The 18,029-nt window shown below is 36.9% G+C and overlaps 1 protein-coding gene across 1 annotated transcript in view; it reads right to left on the minus strand.

Moving 5' to 3' along the window:
- Positions 1 to 18,029, minus strand: part of LOC116172529 (5'-AMP-activated protein kinase subunit gamma-2) — a gene marked incomplete at its 5' end in the record, with an annotated part of 243,750 nt that overhangs the window by 4,196 nt on the left and 221,525 nt on the right.

Raw genomic sequence — 18,029 nt, forward strand, 5'->3', positions numbered from 1 at the left:
TTGAACTCTCATAACTTTTTATTTCACGATATCGATTTCCAATATTCATAGCTCATTCGATGCTCCAAAGCATTGTGATTATTTTATTTTCTATAACATTACCGTGAATTTTTCATAATAAAAAAGTTACGGTCATTTAAGTAAAAACCTACCGACCTCGCCGAGTCGGGAGTCGCGAGTGAGACGGAGAGGGAAGGATAGTCAGCAGCGTTCGCTAACAAGGAGCGATGCGTAAGAGGTTCTACTTTACTAAGAAATTTCTCTCCGAATACCAAAACTAGCTATTTAGGCCGTTTACAAATGCATTCCGCCGAGTTGCATTGTAAAATCTCAAACAATTCATTAACTCCATGTATCTCAGTTCTTTGGTGAAATATATAGGTACAAATAGGTACCTTTCCCTGTACCCACAAGGTATCTCTTGTGCTGTGCTGTATATTGCAAGATCAGCAGTGACAACGGTATGATTTTGTCCCAAAGATTCAGGCTTGTTTTTTGATTTCACTAGACGATGGTTAGGATGGTATTGTAGCTCGTTGGTGGAGAATTCAAAAACGGCATACATATATTGAATGGTAGATACCGGAACTTACTTAGGGATTATCAGCATGTACTTAGGCTGTTAAAGTCAGTTATCTGGTCGTTATCTAGTGATAGGTAAACGAGGAATTTGGATTTCTTCTGTCGATGTATCTCGCTTTTGAAAAAGGACTGTGCGTTGAATTTTTTTCGTCTGTTTCCACAGAATATGGCCTACTTATTCTTATTCTGTGACTGTTTCCTCATTGATGTCGAAGTTGCTCGCTGTGATAAAATTATCATTTTTTATTTGACAAATTTTTGTGAAATGTAGGTAGACACCCTTAGCAGAACATGTAATATTGACGTTTACTGTACTTGTTATGCCACTGTCGGAGAACATTTTCTGACCCGAAAGACCAATTTGCAAATGAGTGTAACTTTTGTTTGAAAAATGACCTTAAGAAAAACTGTTCAATAATTTTGTTCCGTAAGTATGTACCTAGACAACAAACTTCGTGGAATTTTGTCAATTTTCGTTGTCCGGCCAAGAATTGCAGTGGAATTATTTTTTTCGAATTTTCAAAAACTAATTTCAGATTCAAAAACCACCAGATACCAAATTTCGTCGAAATCAACATTTTTTCGCACCCCTATTGAGGGGTGTGCCCTTTTGCGGTAGGAATTTTGAAAAATTATTTGCAAAACCGGAAAGGGCATACAGCAAAACCTATTCAAAGACTTACCACCAGTCTCTGTAACTGTTGCTGAGAAAAAAAGAAACTTTACCACTTTTTTGAGGGTGGCTCCTAAACGAATACATGGATTTTTTTTTTGGGGGTTTGGATCCATCGTTCCTCGAAATGGGGGTTGAAATATATTGTGTGATCAAAACTCTCTAAACCTTCCCCATATAGTTTTTATTCGTTGAAGTTTTTAAAAATAAAAGCGACTATAGCTTCGGCGTACTGCCATCATCAGGCGATGTGAAATTTAACAGGAAAACGGTAAGTTACAAACGTTGAAGACGAATAAGACGAACATGTTGTTTTTTAATTATTAACTGGCCGAAGCCAAGTGAAAAAACCTGAAGGGTGGTTAAACCGGAAAGGTTGTCCTAAGTTTCAAAACGAATTATCAAGCCTTGTTAAGACAACCAACCGGAGGGTTGAATTATTACATTAAAAGTTGAAAGTTGAATTTAACACATTTCAAAAGAACCGGGGGGAAAAAATAAACTTATAAAAGTTTTGAAACTATTGAGATGACTACATATTTAAATTATTTAAGTTAAGTTTAAATTCGAGATCATGCAGACGGCATGTCTAGAAATGATTGACCACCAGGTTTACCTATCACTAGATAACGACCAGATAACTGACTTTAACAGCCTAAGTACCTGCTGATAATCCTCCTAAGTAAGTTCCGGTATCTACCATTCAATATAATATACCTATGCCGTTTTTGAATTCTCCACCAGCGAGCTACAATACCATCCTAACCATCGTCTAGTGAAATCAAAAAACAAGCCTGAATCTTTGGGACAAAATCATACCGTTGTTACTGCTGATCTTGCAATATACAGCACAGCACAAGAGATACCTAATGTGGAGTAACCCCCAAAATTTACAGGGAAAGGTACCTATTTGTACCTATATATTTCACCAAAGAACTGAGATACATGGAGTTAATGAATTGTTTGAGATTTTACAATGCAACTCGGCGGAATGCATTTGTAAACTAAACGGCCTAAATAGCTAGTTTTGGTATTCGGAGAGAAATTTCTTAGTAAAGTAAAATCTCTTACGCATCGCTCCTTGTTTAGCGAACGCTGCTGACTATCCTTCCCTCTCCGTCTCACTCGCGATTACCGACTCGGCGAGGTCGGTAGGTTTTTACTTAAATGACCGTAACTTTTTTATTATGAAAAATTCACGGTAATGTTATAGAAAATAAAATAATCACAATGCTTTGGAGCATCGAATGAGCTATAAATATTGGAAATCGATATCGTGAAATAAAAAGTTATGAGAGTTCAAAGTGCGCACTTTTCATCTGCTACACGAATTTTGGAAGTTGACGGTCATTTTTCTAAAAACTGTGCATAACAAGGTAGGTAAATATGAATGCTTTAGATTCTGCTATAAATGTACTTTCATTTTACAAAAGGAATTATTGATGTATATCGCTTAGTTGCTGAGAAAATAAATACTTTCGGTGGTCTAGTCGCGCGCGCGAAAATGAGTAAAGTTCAACTTTAGCGGCCTATAACTTTTGTCAGGACCACGGGAAAATGTCGTAAAGCGAGATTCTGAAGGTTCAAACATTTCTGAACAAAATGGTGTGGGTCCCAATTCTTTCTACTCCGAAAAAAAAACTACCTCAAATAAGCGAGTTAGCGCCGGCTCTCCGCTGCACTACATTGTTTAACAGAGTTCAGAGGTTCCAACCTGTATATACAACCTATGTTAAAATGCACACATTTTTGAAACGTTCTTACGTTAGAGGCATCTTGTTTTAATTGCCGTTGAGAAAGCATCGTTCGTAATCTTTGCATTTCTTTATAATTTATTTGTGTTTTGTTTACGACATTTTACATTTGTTTATAAATTTCTACCTTTTGTTTTTAAAATTAACATAATTTAACCTCAATGCGTCCCGTGTATGGGAAATGCCGTTGATTTTTATTGATTTAAAATTGAATCTGTTTTTGGTTTAAATGTTACTCAATTTATGCTTATGTTTTTGTTACATGGACATGATCTGAAGTTAAATCTATACATTTTGGCCATTCGTTAAAATAGAGTATCACGTGATTTCAGCAACCATCCAAAAATGAGACGCCCATTGTCGTCACTGTCTTGTATAATCACTGTAGTTTCCGTGGCTAAAAATTTGGCTTTCTTTGCGTTTCGTGCTGGGTGAGCACTCCCTGTACTGAAAAACAGAATCGATTGGGATTGTAAGTTGTAACAAACAAACACGCCATATTTTCTTCGACTTATGTGATACCTTTATTGAGGGTTTTTAATAGCCGTATGATATTTTTGGTGAAGCTTTTCTCTTGTGATTTGCTTTCGACGCTTCACTGACGCTTTTGCGGATATATTAGAAGTTCTAGGGCCGTTTACGGGACGATAACACTAATTAATTCCTCTAGGCTTTTATCTTCTGGTTTAAATTTTCCTTCATTTTACTTCGTTATTATCTACCTGTATATTGGCTACCTGCATCAACGCATTTGGTATTACGCAGAATTTGAATGACATCGCATTTTTATGTGGAACTGCAATTTTGAGTTTGAGTTAAAGAACATCACATGATATGTTACATTGACCTACTTCGGAAGAGTTGGTTCCTGTTCTGTAACTGCAATTATTACGATCCTTTTTGGAGATTATTGCTATTATGTGAGTCCCACTCCGAGAACCGATATCTACAATTTATTTACGTTACTAGTGCCATTACGAAGAGTTTACTCGCTTGAATGCATGATTACCTCGTTGATTACGCTTTACATTCCTACACATCACTCTTCTTGTATAGACCTTTAGTTACTTATGTACTTTGTAGTTTTGTTACATAACGTTGATGTATACGGACAATTCGTTGTCGATCAAAATTTTGATTGCTTTCCATCAAGTGTTGATTACGATTTACAGTATTTGCATCGTTTGATGTGACAAACGTAAGATTTTGCCTCGCACTTTATATGCCGTGCTGGTCAAACTCTCTTCTTTGTTGTTGTGTTCCGTTGATTACATATTTTGGCATACTCCATGAGCTTTAACGTTTGATTGCATCCTGTTTTTTTGCGATGAGACATTTTCTTCGAATTTATATAAAGTAATTTTGAAATTGCTCATGGAAACCTCTCAGATACCAAATTTGCGTGAAATTTTGGACCTTCTGTTTACTTGCAAAAAAAATTCTCGTTCTGGTCCCCTCTGCCACCCAAACTTTTGACATATTTAATTGTTACACTCTGTAGAATTCACAACTTTCAATATATGAAACCATCTGTCCAACTGGAGTTACCTCACTAAAACGTAGGACCTACCCTTATAACTCCCAAGTACGAATTTTGAGCTACATTCATCAAATTGGTGAATACTTAGGCGACGTAAATTAGAGCTACCTCGGACGGTGTTTTATGTACTATGTGCACAAACAGATCTCCGTGCTCCAAATATACCTGTACAGCAAATTTCCAATCGACAAAGTTCCCCCGGCCCTTCAATTTTTCAAATTCAGGAATTGCTTTCAGCGTTCAGACTAAGCGATGCAGGAATAAGACGATAGTACGAATATAATGCCGAAAACCCGAAAGTTCCACGATATTCCGTTGCCAAGATCTCGATCGATTTATAAAAGGCGCCCGAACAGCCGATTCAATTTTGAGAATCAAAAATGCGCAAACACTCAGCGTGCATCGTGCAATGTGTCCCTCCGTTCTCTCCGCGAAATTGGTAAAGATATGAAGATTTTGGTCCAATTTGGACATCATCCCAACAATCTGCTTACGACTTTTCAGTCAAATGCGCTCACACAGCCAGACGTTTAATACGGTTCTGAAATAGCAAAAAATGCCGTACATAAAATGGACTGTATGCACATAAATCGATTTGCTACTCATAAATCGTGTCAAAATGTATTGAATAAGATTATAATTGAAGATAAATAAATGTAACAAATATTTCGACTATGCGAACGTAAACCCATATTCTCAAACGGTTGAATCACTTTGCAAATACAACTCAACTGCGATAAAAGCTTTCATCGCATAGCTGAGATACGTACGTATTCATATTCATGAAAAGGAAAATAAATAGAACCAGACCTTTAGTAATATTTCGCTGTGAAATTTTGACAGCAGAGACGCATGAGGTACTGCCGGATGTAAGCAAAAAATAATAACAGTGCCATTGGCGAATGAAACCATTCAGTACCGAAATCACCAACGACGAATGGACGGAATTAAACAGATATTTTTGTATTCTTAAGAATTATTGTTGTTCCAGTGTTGGTAACACTTCTACTATAAACAAAATACCCACGTAAAGTGGCACTTCTGGGCTTTAGTATATCTTTTTGTCCGAGACAAAGAGCATTTATGAATTAAACAAGTTGTAAATCAGCATATGCATTATGCAAGCGTATTCTTGGTAATACAGATCAGTATTTTATTAGCAAAGTTTAAAATTATCGATCACGAGTAATCAAACTCAAAATAAACTAGAGCCTGCACATCTACACTGTAGCAGAAAGTTTTCAGATTTGAAGTCTCCAGTTATTGTAATTGCTGAGATCTCAGCCGGACAGTCGGCCAGCCAGCCTGCCAGTCATAAGGAATATAATAGCGTATTTTTTTTCAAACATGCGCTAAAAATCCGATACAACTCGAGATCGTTTTTGGCTCGATAGTCTACATATAGCTGAAAAACAATAGCGACCTTTCTTATATCCTCAAGAACGTGTACTAATTTGCAAAGCGATCGGGCGTTTCTTAATAAAGTTACCGTGCATACGAACAGATAGACAAAATTATAAACGATAGAGGATCGTTAACAAAATCAAGATATAGATAACAAAAGGTAATATTAGTTCCTATACTGAAAGGGTTATTTGAATTTGAACAGCTGCTTGGTCAATGTAATATATTGCAATAATTATTGGCACACTGATCTGATGTTATTATCACGATTAATGCCAAACAATATAGTATCAGTCACAAAATAGATATTTGGCAATCTACAACAAATATTTAGTGAAGGCAATATATTGTAGGTAAGGGATAAAATGTCACTGACATATTGTAAACACCTGGTATTTATAGTGTTCCAAATCAAAATTTGCCAAACAAATCGGCTGTGGCTATTAGTGCTATAAGCCAATACGGTAGACGTAGTCAAAACTTTTGTTTATGGCCGGAGAATGAGTCATTACCTGCAATGAAAACAGGAAGTTGGTACAATTCCACTACGTCAATTTTTGATTTCGAAACATATGAGAACAAATAATAAAAGGGACGTTCCAAAGATAATCACATTGGATGAAGAAGTGAAGGGCTGTGGGGGCGATAAATTCCATGATCTCACCAATTGTCATGGTCGATAAAAACGTGACCCGCTTAATGCACAAAGGGCACAAACGAAGATTTGGAAAAATTCCACCCCGTTTTTAGTAGTAAAAAGTAGCACCCACGAGCTTTTCTTTGTGTAAAGAAGTTTGCGATGCGATGGATAAGACAAAGATATTTTTGTAGCCTACGCCAGCATGAAATATCGATCCTCTTTCGCCTCTCAATCTACTATGAGAAGAGAACCGAAACATGATTATTATCAGTCAGACCTTACACAAAAGACGTCGTCCCCAGTGTGAACGCCGCCTTAATAAGTCATTTAAATATAACGCACGACTGCAGAATATAGAATGCACCGTTCAGGACGAGGTCCAGAATAACAAAAATTCCGCCGCTTGGGAGCAAGAGGCGAAGAGTGCACTTTCAAATTTGTTTCTTCGATTTGAATAGCCCTTATGGACATTTCACGCCTCAACGAGAATACAAACATGAAATAACTTTTAATTTCTGATCGAATGACACCAATACCAAGTCTGTAAGTGATGTAGTTCCGGAGCCTTTGTGCCTTAGACAGACAGACAGACATCCAGAGCGAAAAGTGCACTTTTTATTTTTTGAAAAAAAAAACCATTGCATGGAAGTACTCCTCCTTCTGGTACTATTTAATACATTTTAATCTACAGTTGTAATTATTGTGTTGTATGACCTTGCATTACATAATTGCCATGTTTAAAAATATATTAAAACAAAACGCGTACTTGTTGCTACATTTCATGTACCTATTAATTATTTTCTTTAATGATCGGAATTTGTTTAATTTAATTTGTCTGAAACCGGATATAAACCAACCTATTTGTCAAGTTAACTAAAAACAATTGCGAGAACGGTTATAGGAAAATTCGTTCGCTTTCACAGACATTTACTCCCCTCCTCCTCATCTCCCCTTACACCCTGTTCTCTCGAGTTACGATTTCGTCTGGGATGAGTTACTGTTACCCCAGCAAATTAACATGCAATTAATTTTCGGAGTGCGAATATTCTTGGAGGCGCATTTGCCTGCTTTCTAAAATCTAAAGGATGTTCCCAGAGGCAAATATATACCTCAGACGCACGGAACTTGGTACAATTACCAACGTCTGTTACACATTTCTCAAAGGAGTTGATATGGCTATTTTTACGCCCGTCTCCTAATACAGTAATCACTGAGGCACCTCGAAAAAGTGGAACCACAGAGATGTCGTCGCATACTTTTCCATTACTAAAAAAGGATAGTCAATACTCATCAATAGCATTGAATTTATAACTGGTCAATAGTCATTCTAATGGAGGGAACAAAATCGACACCTCTAAATAATAGAAGTATCTATGACGTCACAATATGAAGGAAGTAACCGGTAAGATGACCCTATACAGTGGTGTTATTTATATTTTCTATTCGTGTTGTAACCAAATACACTGGATGGATTCAATTTGCAACCATATCAATATTCATCGTTTAATCCAATTACTTTCAATGATAAATTTGGGAAAAAAAACATGGCGAATATAGAGTATATGGCAACACTGTGAAGTAGTAACAGGTAAGTAAACAATTGCATGTACACAAGCAATGCCCCTTTTTTATTTCAGATCTTCTGTTACGGTTACGGTATTCTGCCTGAGCATTTTGGCAGTAAAACTTTCCGAACTTCGGTAATTTTTCAACACAACATTGAAATTTTTTCTGGTTGGCCTTCTGGTTGTGGGGAAACGCGCATAATAAATCTAAAGTCCATAAATTATAAAGTTCAGTAATTTTCGTTACAAAAATTAGCCAAAATCTAAAATTTAAAACAACACTAACGCTTGGTTTGACAAGATACTATTCATTGAAATCTCCATGGCAATCTTGTATAAAAGAATACTTTACTAAGAAAAATGTAAATATTCATTCCATTCCATTTAAAAAATCAGAGTTTTTTTAAATTGAAACAAAATTATTTTTGTTATTTGTGAAGACTAGATTATTATGAAAAATAATTATGATTATGAATACCAGCATTTTTTATAGGTACCCCCAAAATTTCCAATAATCACTGAGATACAAAGCGCCAAAGTACCCACCTTAACTGTCAATTTTTTTTCTTAAAATACAAATATTTCCAGAACAGTCAAAGATGGCCATAGGCATGGCCTAATTAGGTCAAGGCCATAGGTATTGTTTAATAAACGGACCTTAATTTTAAAAAAGGAATCTAAATGTGAAATAAAAATTGGGGGTTGCCATTTAAAATAATGAAGCTGGTGGCTACTTCCGGTATAATCGGAAATGTTATAATTCTTTCCTTACGTAAAAGGAACCTTTGTGTGTGTCCTTTTAAAAGAAAGACCCTGTATAAGAAGTGTAATGGACAGGTCTTTGATGGGATTTTTGAGTTCGATTCTGGAACTACCTATCTTCCAAAATGTAACAAATCCTAACACGGGAGTACGAATTTTAGTTGCCATTGAACATGAAAGTAACGAACGCAAAATGTAGTTCTTGGTCAAGTAACGCGAAAAACACTGTTCATACGACCCGTTCCCGTCAGGCCCCAATGAATGACTCCGACTTGAATTTTTTAGTGAATGTGACTTATTATTCTTTACTTCGAAGACGTTTAATGGCTATTTTTAAAACCGGCGATATACAAATGCCATTAATTCCCATTATATCGAGTGTTCCATAATCGAGCGAGCCGAGACAGTAATCCATTCGCTAAGCTTAGAATTTTAAACAGTGTTTGTGTTCTATTTTTTAAATACAGGGTGGCCCACTGAAAACAGTCAATGTCAATTTTGACAGCTTAACGACAGATTTGCCAGAAACGCTCGAACACGCCAATTTTAGTTTTGAGGGGGACATCTAAATTAAATAATTCTATGTACATTCTTCAAGTTTCAAACCTGAGAAAGGGGTGAATTTCATTTAAACGTTGGATAGTTCGATACGCATGTTCATTCGGTTTTTATCCGATCAGTAATTCCAGAGAAAACTCGATTTAAATAGATTTGCAGAGCCGTTTTAAATGTTATCAATTAGGCGTTGAAATAATTGGTAGCTTGTGTCAGAAAATTGCATCTGACAAAGGAAAACAAATTTCATGAGTACAATAAGTTTGGTACAAGACCAGAATGAAGATGACAACGACTGTCGTTTACAGTTTTGGAGATCCTAACCAGCGGATAAATAAGAATGCTAATTTCTTATTTATTTAACATTTGTTGTTCCGACGAATTAACTTTCTTTGTACATGGTACAGTCTATCGACGTAGGTAATTGTCGATATTGGTCAGATAATAATCCAGAGATTTTCCATGAAGTACATACACAACATTCTGCAACATCAAACGTTTGAGTTGGTATCTATGGCGATTGTCTGGTTGGGCCTTTTTTTCTTCCCGGTAATCTGACTGGAGACATGTATTTGTTATTGTTAGAAGATCTTATTGATAACCCACATTATGGAACGTGAGGAGCGTTACATACAAGACGGGGCACAAATGTTCTTGGACCGTAGGTTCCCTGTTTGGACGTAGAGAGTCAGATCGTATCGCATACGAATGCAGTCAGATTACACCCAGAAATGTTACAAAACGTACGAAGCCATTTTGAGCTAAATCTTTAGTATCGTATGGAAGTTGGTGGTGGTCATTTCGATAACTAAATTGTTTCTGTAATTTTGAATAAATGTTATTGTTACGAAGTTGGCCCTTCAAATCCATTTAAATCGAGGTATCGATCTATCTAACGTTTACCATCCCTTCCCATTTAAAATTTTCTCAGGGTAGAAGTTACATAAGTAGTAGTATTTAATTTAGATGTCCCCCTCAAAAGTAAAATTGCTTTGTTCGAGTTTCTGGCAAAACTGCCGTTAAGCGGCCTAAATTGGCATTGACTGTTTTCAGTAGGCCACCCTGTATAATAGAAACATGACGGCGATTCCTCTTATACCGTAATAATAAAGTTAATAAAGCCAATTATTACAAATAAACAAAACCTATCGCCATTCCGGGCTTAGCGAAACATATTCTTCAGAAGAGAGCGGAAGAGTAAGCTTCAATAAGGTATACCAATACCGGATACAAATAGTTTTATTCAGCTGGCCCAACAGCTATCCAAAAATTAATCTATTTACCATTTTCTTAAGAAGAAAGGTTGAAAAAGAGCTGAATGTTGAGTGCTATTCTAGAAAAGCAGAATACAACGCAAACGCAGATTTGTTTATCAATATTATTAGTGAGAGGGCAATCCCATTACAAGAAGGGCAAGATTATGATCCAAATTAATCTCCTCCAATTTCGGATCGCCAGCAATGAAGACTAATTTACGAATTCAATTGAAAGTTAAGTTCGAGTTACGTAAATATTCGGTCATAAATTTGAAAAATAAATTTGCTACAGAAACCGCCAGAAGACCAGAGTGGTCTATACGTAGATGAGCAACTTAGAGTGTGCAGGAGCAACCAGTGTGGCTCAGTCGCGTACCAATAGGAGCAATCGATGGAGGAATTAATAGAATATGAATAGTGGGGATGCGTCATCTCTCGCCTTCGTAGTTTCCGGTTCCTGTACAATACCTTAAAATATGAAACCTTACAGAAATAGTATAAATGAAGAAGTATTTGGAAAATTTCCTAACTGCAAGGTTTTATATTCCAAGCTGCTTGCCACGGCAGACAGTCTGAATTTAGTGACAAAATAAATGTTACAATGGCCCGTATGAATAAAAATAAGCAAATGCTTATACTTGCAAAATTCAAAGTAAATACTCGTAAGTGCCCCTTCGCACTGGGCGACTTAGCAGCGATTCTAAGCAGAGGGACACGACGCAATGCACCAGTATGAAGGGGCAGTTACGAGTATTTACTTTGAATTTTGCAAGTATAAGCATTTGCTTATTTTTATTCATACGGGCCAATGTAACATTTAAATTAAAACGTGAGGTTCTACAAACACATAAAACTGTTTTTAATCAGACTGCTCAGGTTAGACACATGAAATGTACTCAGGATACACAAAATAAAAGGAAACCTCGAAGGAAACACTTAATTAGTTAGATTATTTCAAGCATTGATCCTCGTCGTCGTAGTGCCGGAAAACTTAGTAGAATAATAGTTATTTATACAACTAAAGAAGAAAGTGGAGTTTTTCAACTTGAGTTCAAAGTTTGACACACGAGCGTAGCGAGATAAATTGAACAAAAGTTGAAAAACATTTTTTTAACTACTTTCGTCTCTAAAAAGAGTGAAGAAAAAGTTATTTTCCTCTCTAATGCGGAAAGTAGAAAACAATTGCCGCGTTAATCTTAATAATGAATGACATTTACAATTGAAACATACCCGTATCTAAATTGCTGTGTAAAACTTCATTATTGAGTACGATAATTTTTCAATTTTGATTGTAATTTCAGAAAAAATAATGCGTAAAACTTGAGACTTTCTTCTCCAGTTGCACAATAACTATTCTTCTCAAGCTTTATACATAATTTTTTCTGCGATTTTTCTGAAACTACAATCAAAATCGAGATCAAAATTGAAAAATTATCGTACTCAATAATGAAGTTTTACACATAGCAATTTAGATACGGGTAATGGGTATGTTTCAATTTTAAATGTCATTAAGATTAACGCAGCAATTGTTTTTTACTTTTCTCACTAGAAAGGAACATGGCTTTTTCTTTACCCTTTTTAGAGACGAAAGTAGTGTTTCTGAAGTAGCTTCAGAAAAAATTTTCTTTGCGAACAGGTACTATTGAACCCGTGTTTGTCACTATTGAAGATGTAAAAGTATTGAGAAGCAGGTGGATGGTCTTTTGAATCTTCAGTTTTGATGTTGCAAGACTGAACATCTTTCACTTTTTCATCGTTTCGGCTTGGTTTTGTGGGGGTACCAATTGTACCATTGCCACTTATCACAATGGTAAAGCGCCTCCTCCAAAGTTTCACAATTTCTAAATAACACTACAAATTTAATTAACTTTTTATAGTGGAAAGATTGGGAAAGTTGTGCAATGTTTAGTACCAGTTACAAGCTATATTGATAGGAGTACCGCGTATAAACAATAAATGGTATCGATTTCAAGGTCAGAAAACCATCTTTATTTTTACATCGTCAAAGTAGGAAGCTATGGTGTTTTGATCTTTTACGGTTTCTTCTTCAGTCGAAATCGGAAGACATTTATGGTTCAGCATTAAATTTAATTGGCAAACGCTGTTCTGTTACAATCACGATGATTTATAGAAAATGTAGACTTTATGGCCATTACATCAGCATGGGATAACTTAAATAAATTCGTTCATTGAACATCCACCCACATCGGTTATTCCCGAAATTGTGTTATTTTTGTAAAAATACCTTGCTCTAAGACCTCCGCCAGCCACTCTTTGTAAACCGCAGAGACCTGCTCAAACTCCTTAATCTGATCGAGAGAATAGACTTCCTCCTCCTCTTGTAGGGTTGCAAGTGAAACAAAGTTTGAGAAATAGTGAAGCCGTAACATAACCCCTCATTGCAAATTCGAAGGGAAACGCATTCTTAGACGAGCACCACGTTTACGCGAAATACACACATGTTGACGATCCAATTTTAAATACATTAGCGAAACACAAAGTTCTCCGGAATCGATGTACGGAAAAAATCAATTTCAGCAACTGCATCTGAAAGGTGCCACGAAAAACTGAATACACGTATCTATTATTGGCACCGCAACGTTTACAATGCCAAAACATTGAATTTCTGGCACACGTCAAACATTCAAAGAACGGGAAGCGTCCAAAATGGAGCGCTAACAACCTTGATGAAGGCATTACACTGCAAAAAAAATTCGCTCGTTCAAAAATGCGCGAAATGTGGAATGGTGGCGGTTATATATGTGGGAGAATTTCGTAGTTCCTCAACTCAAGGCAAAGCAGAATTCTGTAAGATCCATTTAGTTGCGTGCCAAAAGTTTTTCGCCGCACCAACCGCCTTTCGTTAGGTACTTTTAAAATGCTATCGATGAACAAAATCTCCCATTATTGAAATGGACCCATTAAAAGTAACTATGAGCGTTAGCTACACACATTTGCGAAGGTTAAACGAGAGATCGTGGTGAATAGGAGTTGGCAAGAGTTCAAATTCGGCCTAAAATCGATACGTAAACTACGCGTTATCCTCCATTAAAGGGCGGCGTAGTATAAATAACCACTTTTTGCGTTTAATTAAACATAGTAATTATTCTGCAGTTGCTCATCTAAAAATACAGAATTCGCGATTATGAGAGGTGGAAGTAGACGCCAGATTCTGCAGAGTAGAATGTACCGTATTTCAAATGAAGTTGTAGAATCTCAAGCTGGTCGATAAATAAATGCACCCTCTAAATCGCACACCTAAGAATTAGAACGCACTTTCCTTCCGTCCCTTTTAATTTTATTTGGATACACTACAAGTGCCCAATACCTTCTGGCTTTTGAAAATACTCCGAAGGATAACGAGTTGGCAGATGCTTGTTCATTGCTGCTCCCACAAATTTTGAGGGATCTGGTACGATTTGCTATTAGTCTACGAGTCAGAGGCAGGTCAGCTACAGTGTGTCCCTGAATTGATGTTACAAGAGGTGCCATGAACTAAAAATTTGGGATTTTTTTTGGAAAAAAGCTCTCGTTGGTGTGAGTACAATTTTAAGAATATTTTCGGTTTTTAAAAATCAAGTCGGCGTTGACAGTGAAGCAGGGAGATATACAATTGGTTTGTACAAACTATAACTTTCCCCCTCGACTCTTTTTCGAAATCTGTGAGTTACCGGAAGGGGGGGGGGGGGCTCAACGAAAGGAATCAATATTTACCAACCATAGTTCTCCTCCACTACTTATCATGATCGCATATAATTCCTTATATCTCAAGAAAATATTGTCGGAGGAAGGTTACTCACAAATCCTTATTGTTTGAGGAGGATCTTCAAGAAATATATCCATTGGCGATGTGAAACCTTTAAGAGCGAATATCTCGAAAACGGTTTGTCCGAGGAAAATACTCTCAAAGGTAAAATGAATCGACTGGACGAGAGATCTGTTGGTGATATCTTGAAAACGAAGTGTGGGAAAAGGGTACTCATAAAGGACAAGTGGAACGTCAGGCGTATCTAATGGCAATGTCAAAACGATCACCGCAAATATCTGCACTCTGCAAAACGGGGTGTCGGGTAGGGGGGGAGGGGTACTCTCAAAGGAGAATTCTTCTTGTATTACATAGGCCTTTAAAAACTATGCGTTTTCTTAAAAAATATATTCTATGCGCTTATAAAGTAGACTAAAATTACCACAATTTGAGAACAGAAACCAGAAATTGATCATTTTTTCCAAAAAAGTGAAATTTTAAGGTTTGGTCAACTTTCGACCCCAAATCTAGGAAAATACTCATTTAACGGAAAAGGGCAAAGATGTGGCAAATGTAATTTTGGCTTTAATTTAAGCACAGAACGACGCATGTAGACCACATAGTTTACTCACAAATCTTTAAAAAAATTCAGTTTGAAAAATCGGCACGATTGTCGACGTGATTTTCTCCTTCTTCGTTTGTATTTTCTCTATTACGTAGCATTATTATTGTTTCACGATACTTTCATTTGTCGGAGAACCCCTGTACCATATAAAACGTCTTATAGGGGGCACCACTTATTTGGAAAAGTTTTCCTGGCAGATATTTGGACGCATTCTTATCCTTCACTTTCGGTGTCAGTATTCAATTCTTTTTCTTCATAGGTTAAAAAGCTGAAAGCGCAAGGCAGAATGCGTGGAATTCTAATTGCCATCCTCTGAATATATCGATCTCTGGCGATTGAATTCATATTTGGGAATTCCGAAGTGATGGTTTGGATTGGATTCGCCTGTACTCCAAGTGTAGGCTATATACGAGGGTTGTTCAGAAAGTAACAGACGTTTTGAAAAATAAAAACTGTAAAATTGTAAACAAAATCTTTCATTATATACATTTGGGAGCTACAGTCTTGGGCAATTTATCAACTGTTCAAAGGCAGTTATCATAGCGTGGCACAAGAGATTTTAACCTGCACTAGGTAACGCCCAACTGTCCCTATCGAACCGCTGCTGGGTTGCGAGACAGGTCTTCATTGGTAGGAAGAGGTGAAAGTTTTGCTTTTCGACGACTACGCCCGCCTGCAAACAGTCAACCGTACTGGACAGCTCTTGAATGATTTTGGATGGGAGATTTTTGATCACCCTCCATACAGCTCGAATCTAGCACCAGCGACTTCCACCTCCTTCCCGTGATGAAGACTTCGCTCGCAACAAAACACTTGGACAGTGATGCCAAACTTCAAGCCGTCGTTAACCAAGTGGTTAAAGTCTCAGGCGGCGGATTTTTACACAGTTAGATCAAAACACTTGTACCACGCTATGATAAGTGCCTCAATATGAATGGCCACTATGTTCAAAAACAGCCTAAGAGTGTAGTACCTTCCAAAAATATAAAATAAAAATTGTTTCTTACACTTTCTTAATTTTTTATTTTAAAACGTCTGTAACTTTCTGGATACCCTTATAGTATGTACGTTTTACTCTTTTTTTAGGTTGCGTGATTTGAGCTCACTTCTTGGCGTCAACGTCCTGGTTTATTCAAGGTAAGCGTTGTTTCTATAATTATGTTACTTGTACTTGGCATTATCGGTAGGAATTTTTAACCAAAATAGCACTATACTTGTGGAGGATCGTTTTGAAATTCAGTAGTCAGTTTAATAGATCATCATTGAATCAGGGGATTCCTTAGCCAACTTTATTATTACTTCCCTCGTACCTTCGCAGTTACATACGGGGATATTGAAGGTAGAAATTGAATGGTGTACAACCTGCAACGAAGTAACGAAGATTATATCCCCTAAAGGAATCAACCGCTGTGGCAGATCTTACGCCTTTTAATTCGACACCCTGAGCTAGCTAGCCGTTTATGCGGCGGGTTTAAGGCAAAGCAGCGCCAACCCAATGCTACTGTTATTCTAGGTCATTTGCAGAAGCAAGACGAATTATAATTTGTTGAGCCCAGTTATCCTCTCGACGTCCAGCTGCTTTTCCCTCACGCCCACATTTTCAACTGTGTGGGCAAGAGACACAGGCAGTTTTTTTTTTGGAGCTTGAGAAATCATCCGGCGATTTCGTCCCCACAGAGGAAACAAAGAATGTTCTGCAGGTTACAAGATCTTGAAGAGCCTCTTCATCATGTACTGTCGATGGTCAAGGTTCATCACCACCACGGCGAACCGACGCGACAACCTTACTTTCAACCGTGTATCTTTTTCTGCATGCGTCGTGACAACTACAACTTTATCTTCCTTGACGGTGTTGCAACAAATCTGTCCGTTCCATCAAGATCTCGGCTCCTGGGCCGACACTTCGGGTTTTCTCTAATTGGTAGCTGCTATGGTCTATGGTCCGTTACTCATCATTTACAGTTGTGTTACGCGACCGCACCCACGAGTGGGTTTTGAAACATTTTTTTATATATTTATTACGGTAGAGGAAAGGGAGAAGCCAAAACTTCTTTTTTGGATGCACAACGAATGCGTAGTAGTAGGTCTCTAAGGTAATAAATTCCTAAATTACAATGTGTTGTGCAAATTACTTCGGAATTTACTCTCAACCTCGGAGCTCTCTACCTAGAGAATCAATTTTTTACGATTTTCATGTTAATCCATTTTGTGTATGAATTGCTTACTAAATTAGAAGTTTGGAATTAATGGCTACGTTGGTAACGAAATGGAGGTCGTCGGTGCAGGTTGCTATTTATAAGAGAAAAGTACCATAAATTTATTACCGCTTTTATTTGAGAGAGAAACTACTTTTCATGAAAATCATAACAATAAATTTATTTAAAGCACTTTACTCTTGTGAGCGAGCGCCACCCCCAACGGTTTCGATTTAATTACGTTCTCAAAGAGGCAATTAATTTCCAATTTGTAATTTAGTAAGCAAAAAATTCTACAATCCTCGTGTGTAATATATTTCTAGTCTAAAAATTTGGCTCCTCTTCCATGCATTCTATAATTGAGTGCCTTTATAAACAAGGTGATATAGGGGTTGGTAACGTTGCACGAATTTAATTTGGAGAACTGCGAAATGCACTTACTCGTAAAGCAAATTATATTGAAACTAAGTCTAACCAATGTAGGAAGTCTTGATATAATCATAATAATATATTAGTGGCAAACACATCATCATCAACTTTGCAAGAGAAACGAAAAATGTGCTCTGTTTTTTTTGGGTACAGCTTTGCTCAGAGCAAGAATCACGAACTAAATATAGGTACGTTTATATAAGCGATGCACCAATGCAACTGCAGTTCAAGTAAATATTCTCTCCTGGTAACCCTACTGACCCACTTATTATTCTTGGCAGTGTACCAAGTTACCAATATTTTT

The sequence above is a fragment of the Photinus pyralis genome, unplaced genomic scaffold (assembly GCF_008802855.1).
Source record: "Photinus pyralis isolate 1611_PpyrPB1 unplaced genomic scaffold, Ppyr1.3 Ppyr1.4_LG5, whole genome shotgun sequence".
Taxonomy (NCBI): domain Eukaryota; kingdom Metazoa; phylum Arthropoda; class Insecta; order Coleoptera; family Lampyridae; genus Photinus; species Photinus pyralis.